At 40.0% G+C, this 11,348-nt stretch overlaps 1 pseudogene; it reads right to left on the bottom strand.

Moving 5' to 3' along the window:
• Positions 1-9,468: 9,468 nt before the first annotated feature.
• On the bottom strand, positions 9,469-10,611 carry LOC122445195 (annotated as a pseudogene).
• Positions 10,612-11,348: the final 737 nt, after the last annotated feature.

Raw genomic sequence — 11,348 nt, 5'->3', positions numbered from 1 at the left:
GAGATCCCCTCCCACCCCCACCAGCCAAGGAAGTTTTCTGACTCTCTGCCTAGTTGTGTTTCTATAGAGTATTTTCTTTTTAATCCTTTTGTTTTGTATTGGGGTATAACAGAGTATCGATGTTGTAGTAGTTTCAGGGGAACAGCAAAGGGCCTCAGACACACGTGCACCTGTATCCACTCTGCCCGAAGCTCCGCTCCCATCCGGGCTGGCACAGAGCCCCGAGCAGGCTTCCCCGTGCTGCATGATAGGACCTCGTAACTTGTCCACTTGAAAACTAACTCCCCAGTTATCTCATTTCCCCAACCTTCCCCTTGGCAACCATCACACAGTAAAGTTCTTCAGAAGGAAGGGATAGAATAATCAAGACATCACCCCGTGTATTCTTTTACCACTCCTGTACTTTTGCAAAACTTCAGTGGGAATTTTAAAAATGGGCAAATTGAAGGTAATGGTAATTGGTGATTTCCCTGATTGTTGGAGGATAAAAAGAAGCACTTGCAGTTTCACAAAAGACACATAAAAAGAGATAGCTTTGTTAACTGTAAGAGGCTTGGTATTATCCATACTGTCTATTAAAACTTTAATTATTTGCTCAATATCACTTAAATGGAAATTTCTTATTGATTAAAATTTCTGATGTCAAATTTAAAAGCAATTGGTTGTTTCAGGGAGGTATAAAGGGGATTTCCGTGATCCTGATAATGTTCTGTACTTGATCATGACTGATTTCACTTTGCAAATTTCATTAAGCTGTACACTGAAAATCTATGGATATTTGGGATATATTTTATATATCAATAAAATTTTTGCTCTAAAAAGTTATGGTATATGTTTCAGATATACATAATGTGCTTATTTCTTGTGCTTTTTTTTTTTTTTAAACAAGCACATGCTCTGCAGTGAAATAACTTGATTAGAAATCTTATATATTTTTACTTGTTTTTGTCTGTTGGATTTGCATATGTTTTCAGGTAGTCACATTAAAATTGCATTACACCAAGAAAACCAGTTTGAAAAACACTGAATGTGCTCTATATGTGTCAGGTGATTTAAGGTTTTCCAAACAAGGTTCAGAGATTCCATTTATGTACCCAAACTGCAAACTAAAACTTAGATAAATGCTTCCCTGAGGTGAAGTTAACTTTCCTGGGACAGAAGCCTTTTTAAGGGTGCCAGTTTGCCCACTGTATGGCCAAGTGTTTATTCAGCTGAGGCTTGGATGAAAGCCACCACATCAATGTCACAGTCTCAGCACATGTGAGGAAAATACATGTGATACATAGCAAATTAGGTGTCATGCTCTTGGAAGGGTGGAATGGGATTGATTTGCCACTTTTAGCAATGCTCTTTTACTGTCAGCTGTGGCTTTGAGGAAAGCATTAGAGATTCTTGTCACAGATGTTTCTTTCATAAACTGTTGTGGGAGAATGACATTCTGCAAAAATGGTTTACTACTCTTCTTTCTTCTCTTGGGGAAACAAAGTATGCTCACCATCCTCGCCAAATGGGCTCAAGGAGCGTTCTTCATTTCTCCCACAATGGCATTAAGGTTCATGACATTTAGTTGATTTTAGAAGTTGATTTTAGAACTTAGTTGGCAAATGTGGTGTATAGAGGTATTTGTTCAAAGTATGCGCCATTGAGTGTAAGACTCATTATGGGGGAGGGTAGAAACCAGCCCATTATTCAGTGTTTAAAACTGAAATTAAAAAAAGTGTTTGTACAATTTTTATTTAATGGTTCGCAATTGATTAAAATAATTAATCTTTTTAGCATATTATACTCCCCACAAACTACTAAATTGTGAGAAGTTGAGTTCTCTATAGCTCAGCCATTGTTTATAAGATGATGAAATTTATGAAGTCAATATTTGTATGAAAAAAAATGATTAAAACTATTTGGTGATAATTTTAAACTTAAGGGACAAGAGCTGCTTATCCATGGAGAATTTTAATTCATAACTTCCACTTGGTATAATTTTCAGAGAATTTGGTGAGTAAATGTAAGCATTCAGTACATAAGTATCTTCCTGCTGAACACAAATACAGTTGCTATGGCAACTGCAACATCACATGGGATCTAAGAGATGAGAGAATATTTTACAAAAAGTGTGCTATCTATGTGTCGTATTAATTTTTCTGCTTTATACCATGTATAAGTCAGAATATTTTCCTCTGAAGCTATGTTGTTATCCAGTATTAAATTATTCATTAAATTTTTTTTTAAATGTTCCAGATTTCCTACATAAGTTTTTTTCTCTTTTTAAAATATAAATGCATACCAATTGGGGTATGCAAAATATCACTTGCCAATTTAAATAATGAAGGTTAAAATAGGGCAATTGCCTGTTTTTTAAGAAAATAAGTTGATTGTCTTTTAAAATTGATGTGAAAAAATAATGTACAATACTGTTTTCAAGGGCAGGGAAAGCAAACCATAATAAAACAGGTCATACTTGATGGTTGAAACACTTGGTTGTCTTCCACCAGGTTGCAAATATGAAGTCTTACATGTTTGTTTTGAAAGACTCCCATCCTTTTCGCTGACAGGGAACTTAAATTTTTGATTAATTGAGTGTAAATAAATGAGAAACAGATGGTGAAAATATAATTTTTGATACAGATGAGTTTAAAGTTATACTTCCCTAAATTGTGTTTTTTTCCTTAAACAAACACCTACCAATTTACTCATTCTGAGGTCTGGATGGAGTCCTCTGTGAAGCAGAAACATGTCATGGAGCTTTTCTGTATAATTACCTCCTAATTCTATGTTTCAAAGTATCTGTTCTCATTGCACTCTGGAGTCTGTTTTATGGCGGAAAGGTTTAAGAGTGTTTTCCTAAAATCATCTTTACAACTCTTGCTTATGTGGAACAGGCTGTGTTCCCTGGAAGTTTTCCTAGGTGACAAGTTCACTGAACTCTGATGGGGGGTGTGCGTGTGTTCAGTCACTGTCGTGCCTGACTCTCTGCGACCCCATCAACTGTAGCCTGAGGCTCTTCTGTCCATGGGATTCTCCAGGCAGGAATACTGGAGCGGGTTGCCACGTCCTCCTCCGGGGGATCTTCCCACCCAGGGATCGAACCTGAGTCTCTTGTGTCTCCTGCATTGGCAGGCAGGTTCTTTACCACTAGCATCTCTACTGGGAAGCCCTGAACTAGGGTGGAAGTAGCCTCAATTTTTTTTTCCAAATTTCATACTCTTCCTTTGTGAATTTTAAAGTCACTGAAGAGAGACTTCCTTTAAGAAATACTGTAATATTTTACTTAATAGATATTTAAACTAGAGTTATTGGAGCCATGAAAGACTTTTTTGGAGGCAATGTCAATAACATAAAGTGAGGGTTATTTTTGATGAAAAGTGTCTCAACAAAGTTAGAAAAAATTCAAAAAAATAAAAGCTTGTATGGTATTTATAAAACATTTGTTGAATTGAATTTCTGTGTGTATTATTTCAGAAATATGTTGATTCATACACCAAAATGACACTTTGACATGGTAGGTTAGATGTTTTTTCAGGTTCTACTCCAATAATAATTTACAGTCAATTGCAAGTGAGCTAGAGGTTAGAGTAAAAGAAGTACCAGCCTTACCATTACTTTCTTATTCCCCAGTATGAAAAAGGAATTGTTTTATTGAGAATTGGTACCTGACCTCCTCATTTAAGAGCTCTTTGATTGTTATAGGTTCCTGCTTTCTTCCACCACTTCCTTAAAAAAAACTCCAACCTAGTCTTAGAAATTCACATTTAAATTCTCTTACCTTATTTTTATTAAAGAGTTTTGGTTGGTTGTAATAAATCTTGAGATTAATTTCCATTTGAAATAGTGATAAACAGAAAGAGACTTGCACAAGCTTTCTCTTCCCATCATGCCATGCCAGTTGATTAAAATTAGGCTGAATTAAGTGAATTATTGGTATCTGTGATAGATCTTGTGTTAATCTCCATTTCAAATAATGGTGGAACAGCATGAACTTTGCACCATCCTTTTCTTCCATACCATGTACAGTGATGCTGAAAAAACATTGATTGAATTAGCAGACAAGCAGGTGTAGGTATTCTCAAGTTTTTAGAGGCTAATCATAACTTCCACAGAGCGTAAGGTCACCAGGGTGTGTGTGTGTGTGTGTGTGTGTGTGTGTGTGTTTAAAAGCAAAAGCTAATGAATGGAATGAAAGTGTATGCTGGTTGCTGGACTTGACTGATACTGGGCTTACTTACCACTTTACTGATGGAAATCTCTCAGACTACCCATATGTACAACAGCCATATTCAAGTTTGACTGGCCTTGAAGATAGAAATTTTGTTTCTCTAAATGCCTTGTCTGGAAGTAAAGGCAATGTATGACTCCTGAGCTGTGGTGGGTGCTATATTATGTCCCAGATCCTTATAACTTAGTCCTGCAAACACAGATGAATGAGATGCAGAAATTGGTTAATTAAAAAGGACATGTGTGCTCTCTTTAGCACTTCACTGCTTATGAAAATAAGAATAATTAAACAACTGCTCAGTAAGGCATGGTTAGTCATAACAAAATATAAAATATGAAGAAATAAGAAAACCAGACATCATCATTTTTTTTCTTTTGATTCCTATCAGCAACAGCAAACTTTTTTTTCCCCCCAATTATTTTTATTAGTTGGAGGCTAATGACTTTACAATATTGTAGTGGTTTTTGCCATACATTGACATGAACCAGCCATGGATTTACATGTGTTCCCCATCCTGAAGCCCCCTCCCACCAGCAACAGCAAACTTAAGCAAAGCCAGTGCCAGCTCATATCATTTCCTTTCTACGATTCATGAGGATTTTCACTCTGGGGCCAGTCAATTGATGTGTTGACTGTCAGTTGTCTCATCAGCAACCTGCCCCATCTTCTGTTCTGCCTTACGCTTGGGATGGTGAGGCAGTCAGTGTAGTCCTTCCTGGACTTGGCTGCTACTCCTAAACCGCAACCACCGAGGAAGAAAAGTGTGTTGATGCCAGTAGCATCTCTACCCTCAGTACTTTTTCCGCAGTTAGAAAAGACACCTGCTTCTCTTTACCCCTTCTGAGTCAACAGCTCAGGTCAATTTGTATCCACTAAGAAGTGGACCTAAACTTATGGCCCAGGATGGTTAGGACCACCCTGCCCTTTCCACCCCTAGATACTAGACACACCTTCTTCGGCAGTATTTCTCATTCTCCCTTTTCTTCATCTCTTTCTCCCAAACCCTAACCCCTGGCTGCTGCTGCTGCTGCTTTTTTTTTTTTTAAGAAAGAGTGGCTTTAAAAAGAATAATTTTACTTAATTAGTTTTGGCTGTGCTGGGTCTTCACTGCTGGGCGGACTTTTCTCTAGTTGTGGCGAGTGGGGGCTGCTCTAGTTGAAGTGCCTGGGTGTCTCGTTGCAGGGCCTCCCCTGTTAGGGCGCGGGCCCTAGGGCACGCAGGCCCCGCAGGTGCGGTTCCGCGGCTGCAGACCCCAGGTTGGTACGCGCCGCGCAGTCTGCGCTGCCCGTGGCCTGTGGGATCTTCCTGGATCGGGGACGGAACCCGTGCCTCCTGAATGGGCAGAAGGATTCTTTACCACGGAGCCACAGGGAGGCCCAACCTGCGGCTTCTTAAGGGGACCAGTTTTGGAAGTTTTGTTTATTCAGAAAATTTGTAAACTGTTTAAAGAAGTGCCTTTCAGCGTGTCCTTACTGGTTTAAAAGGAATTCAGATTTTTTCAATTAACCTGCCATCAGTTTAATTACTAGTCTACAATCCTGGTTTTTACAATTTCATATTGAAATTTTTTCTTAGAAACAGAAAATTAGAAAATTCTAGAGTAACAACAAGACAGTTTTTGCTTTGAAATTCTTTCAAGTTTTTAATGAATTATTTTCAATACTTTCTCACCACTGTTTTAAGCTATTGAGAATATATGTACTCTTAGTCTGCAAATAGTAAACTACAGCATGTATTTGTGAATTAAGAGACTTATTCCAAATGAAGTTGTTTGTCTATGTAAAGTCAGTTCACTACAGTCCCTTAGTCATGTCTGACACTTTGCGACCTCATGGACTGCAGCACGCCCGGCTTCCCTGTCCATCACCGATTCCCGGAGCTTGCTCAAATTCATGTGCATTGAATCATTGATGCCATCCAGCCGTCTCATCCTCTGTCGTCCCCTTCTCCTCCCACCCTCAATCTTTCCCAGCATCAGGGGCTTTTCCAATGACTCAGTTCTTCACATCAGGTGGCCAAAGTATTGGAGCTTCAGCTTCACCATCAGTCCTTTCAGTGAATATTCCTTTATTCACTGAAATAAAGGAAAAAAATCCAACCAATGGGCTGGTTGGATATCCTTGCAGTCTAAGGGACTCTCAAGAGTCTTCTCCGACACCACAGTTCAAAAGCATTAGTTCTTTGGCACCAGCTTTCTTGATGGTCCAACTCTCATATCCATCCACAATTACTGGAAAAACCATAGCTTTGACTATACGGACCTTTGTCAGCAAAGTAATGTCTCTGCTTTTTAAATATGCTGTCTAGGTTTGTCATAGCTTTTCTTAATGTAAAATGGTCAAACAGTACACAGATATTAAAGGAAAAATAAGTTACTCCACCTTTTCTCTTAATCCATTCTCCTCTCTGCATAGAAGAACAATGTTTACAGATTGGTATAATAATAAATGTCCCACCAACCTTTCCCGGGCATATGTACATAAACATACAACTCTATAAAATATGCACATTTTTTGTGTCTTAAAGATCTTTCTGTGTCACCATATATAGTTTTGCCTCATTCTTTTAAGCAGGCACACAACACAATAATTGAATTATCTGCTTATTGCTACATACTTATTGAAAAAAGCTTAATATTATAAAAGTACCATAAATAAACATTTTTCCCCAGTTATGAGGATTGCTATAGGATATACTAACAGGAGTTGAAATGCAAATGCAGTTTTAAAAAATTGTAAGTATTACAGTTTTATAATGATTCTAATATTTCCAGTAGACACAGAGGCTCTTATTAGAATTTTAATATATTATGTTCAGTCACTGAATTTTAAGAGGGATATAAGGAGATTTAAGAAGGTGGTTTAGGGAAGATGACAACAGTAAATAAATACAAAATGAACTCTTTGGAGATAAGTTGGGAGCAAGGGCAGTTTAGCCACAGAAAAGAAGGCTGTTTTAGGATCCTGCTCATTTTTTTTTTTTTTTTTTAACTTCTGCAGAAATTCCAATAGTAGATTTACATTCAGGTAATTGAAATCAACCAGACACAGTGAAGACTTTGTTGTTATATTTTGGCTTATGTTCTAGGACTAAGTAAAAATGGAGGTTATAAAATCTCTGATTTTTGAAGTCTGAAAATTGAATAGCATCTGTATTTCTTATGAGATCTGTGAGTTATTTATTTATTTTTTTCTTTTTATGTTCCCATCACTTTACTGGTGCTAATTTTGAACACAAACACATCCCTGTAGGAATTTACAGAGACAAATGTAAGACTCAATATTCTCCTCCAGAAACAATGATAGTTCCCCACTGAACGCTTGTGGTCCTGGTTCAGTCCATTCTTTTACTGTCTCTCACAAAAGACTGGAATTTATCTGTGCACCATGTCATCTCCCTTTAAAGATTTCAGGCATCTCAGTGGAAGGAAAATGTTTTGTTTATATTTATGTCCTGCCAAATATTTGGCACAGGTTTTCCCTGGTGGCTCAGACGGTAAAGCTTCTGCTTAGAATGCGGGAGACCCGGGTTCAGTCCCTGAGTTGGGAAGATCCTCTGGAGAAGGAAATGGCAACCCACTCCAGTATTCTTGTCTGGAAAATCCCATGGATGGAGGAGCCTGGTGAGCTACAGTACATGGGGTTGCAAAGAGTCAGACACAACTGAGCAACTTCACTTTCACTTTCTCTCATGTACACATGATGCCCAGTAAATACTTTATGAATAGTAAGTGGATAAAAGGTATTTTTGCCTCTGGGTACAAGGTCACTCCTGGTGGCTCAGATGGTAAAGAATCTGCTGCAATGCAGGAGATGTGGGTTCGATCCCTGGGTTGCGAAGATCATCTGGAGCAGGGACTGGCAACCCACTCCAGTATTTTTGCCTGAGAAATCCCGTGGACAGAGGAGCCTGGCGGGCTCCAGTCCATGGAGTCGCAAAGAGTCGGACGTGACTGAGCAACTAACTAACACTTTTACTTTCACAAGGTCACTCAGAAAACCTAACAGTGTTACTAGAAACATGGTGTAAGGAATGATCTGAATGAAAGGGAATCAGAAGCATCTTTCTCATACAGTCAGGACACTATCATTTTCTGAAAATCATTTTTAGTTTGAAAAGACAAAGTGGCATAAAAATCACCAAAAAAGTAAAACCATCTTCTTTAGAAATGTCATTAGTTTTATATACACCATATATACACATTGTAGGATGTTATGGTCAGTTTACTGTGATTCTGTTATTTTATAAGTTTAAATGTGAACTTTAGTTAATTGATTAATTAATTATTGGCTGTGTGAGCTTTCTCTAGTTGAGGCGAGCATAGGCCACACTTCACTGTGGGTCTCGGGCTCCTCATTGCAGTGGCTTCTCTTGTCGCAGGCCGTGGGCTTTCTGGCACTTGGGATTTGGTAGTTGTAGCGTATGGACTTAGCTGCTTCCATGTGGAATTTTCATGGACCAGGAATCAAACTTGTGTCCCCTACACTGACAGGTGGATTCTTAATCATTAGACCACAGGAAAAAGTGAAAGTGTTCGTCACTCAGTCGTGTCCGACTCTTGGGCTCCCCTGGCCTGTAGCCCACCAGGCAACCCTGCCCATGGAATTCTCTAGGCAAGAACACTGAAGTGGGTCGCCATTCCCTTCTCCAGGGGATCTTCCTGACCCAGGGTCAGGACCTGCGTCTCCTGCATTGCACGCAGATTCTTTACCCTCTGAGACACCAGGGAAGCTCCTAGACCACAGGGAAGTCTCCCTAATGTGAATTTTTGGTGTTTACCAACATATTATTTTTACGAGTGGTTTTATTTATTTATTTTTTTTCACTGTTCAAGCTTTATTTATTTAGTCGGTGTAACACTTAGTTGGCTGCATTATTTATGTAGTTTTTCCCTTTTACATTACAAGGCAGTGTACACTATCTGATTCATACAGTACATAAGATTCTTTAGAACAGTTTGCATGTGGCATGCAACACTGGATTTATACATTGAATCCCAGGATGTGATTCACTGGAGGGAAAAAAGTTGGACAAGGCACCTTGGCTAAAGGAACCAGAGGATATATAACACAGTAAATACACATCTGGTTTGAAGGGCAACTGCAGCATCTGCAACATGGGCAGTGGTACCTCTTGAGGAAGCTGAATTATTTGACAAACCAATTTAGGACCACACAAGGTAAGTGCCATCCAGCCTCAGGATACAGCTGCAGGGTTTTATGAACCATTCCTGTTTCTAACATTAGGAAATTGACTTTTTCCTGGGCTGTCTTAACATTACTGTTTTAATCACAGATCAGATATAAAGGACAATATAAGTTACAACCTCCAACTAAAATCCTGTGTAGCCTAGACAGTGAAGTGATACAACATTAGAAGACTTTGAAACTGCAGTTCTTTCTGGATCCCCCAAAGTGTATCTGCATTCTTCTTCAAACAGGCCTCTTCCTCATGAGTCAGAGTCACTTTCACAACGTCTGAGATTCCGTTCTGTCCCAAGATGCAAGGAACACTAAGGAAGACATCCTCTTTTATTCCATAGAGACCCTTAATCATGGTGGAAATCGGATGCACCCGCCTAAGATTCTTCATTATACTTTCTGCCAAATCGGCCACTGGCAGTCCAGTGGCCCAGGGTGGGTAGCCTTTCAGTTTGATCACCTCATAAGCGCTGTCAACCACCTGTTTGTGAACCGCTTTCCACTGTTCCTTATCTGCATCAGTGCCCAATGCAGGGTGTAGACTCTTCAGGGAGACACCAGCAACATTCACTCCACTCCATACAGGCACACTAGCGTCGCCATGCTCCCCAAGGATCCACCCATGGCAGCTTAGTGGGTGAACTCCGAGCCTCTCCCCCGTGAGATAACGGAACCGAGCTGAATCCAGATTGCAACCACTTCCAGTAACACGGTTCTTGGGAAAGCCGCTTATCTTCCAAGCCACATAGGTCAAAATATCGACTGGACTGGAAACAACAAGCAACTTGCAACTTGGGCTGTATTTTACAATATTAGGAATGATGAATTTAAAGATGTTCACGTTACGCTGGACCAAATTAAGAAGGCTCTCTCCCTCTTGCTGACGTGCCCCAGCTGTGATAATAACCAGCCTGGAGTTTGCTGTCACATTATAGTCTTTGCCAGAGACAATTTTTGGTGTTCTAAGGAAAAGGCTGCCATGTTGGAGATCCATCATCTCTCCCTTCAGTTTATCTTCCATGACGTCAACAAGAGCAGTTTCGCCTGCCAGGTCCTTCATTCAGATACTGATGGCGCAGGCCATGCCGACAGCACCAGCCCCGACAGCTGTCATCTTACTCTGGGGACACGTCCTTCCTTAAGAAGATTCTGAATCAGCTGATCCTTGACAGCTGCCATCTTGGACTTAGAACCTAAGGGAATGGGAGTGACCGTCGAACGGGCGGGCGTCGGAGGCGCGCGGCGTGGGATCCGGACCTGGCGGCAGCGGCTCCGGTACCAGTGGTTTTAATTAGAAAATTATCTTGAGTTACTATTCTCACAAGAAGGAACATTGTGTACTTTGCAGCTGACCTAAGGCATGAAGACAAGGCGTTATAACCTCAAGTCTGTCTCTTACATTACCTAACATTGTGTGTTAGACACTCAGTCCTGTCTGACTCTGCAACCCCATGGACTGTAGCACACCAGGCTCCTCTGTCCAAGGGATTCTCCAGGCAAGAACACTGGAGTAGGTTGCCATTTCCTCTTCCAGGGGATCCTCCCAGCCCACAGATCAAACCTGGATCTCTTGCATTGCAGGCAGATTCTTTACTGCCTGCACCACCAGGGAACCTCTTTTACATGATCAAACATTGCTACCAAAAATTAAATGGGTACATTACTGTTAGCTAGAAATATGGAGACAGAAATAGCTTTCAATAGACAGTTACAGCAACACCTTTTTTTAATATCAAGGTATTCTTTTCCATCAATTAATGGGCTAATTCAAGAAAACTTTGCTTTCATAGGGTTTGATGATATTGCAGCATCTTGTAACAATATAATTCAAAGACCTAAAGTGGTTCAAAGAACTCAGGGAAACACGTTTGCCAGCTTATTAAAGGATATGATGATGCTGGGAAAGATGGAGGGCAGGAGGAGAAGGGGGCGAC

The sequence above is a fragment of the Cervus canadensis genome, chromosome 7 (assembly GCF_019320065.1).
Source record: "Cervus canadensis isolate Bull #8, Minnesota chromosome 7, ASM1932006v1, whole genome shotgun sequence".
Taxonomy (NCBI): domain Eukaryota; kingdom Metazoa; phylum Chordata; class Mammalia; order Artiodactyla; family Cervidae; genus Cervus; species Cervus canadensis.
The sequence above is the reverse complement of the archived record's forward strand: the minus strand, read 5'-3'. Positions and strand labels throughout refer to the sequence as shown.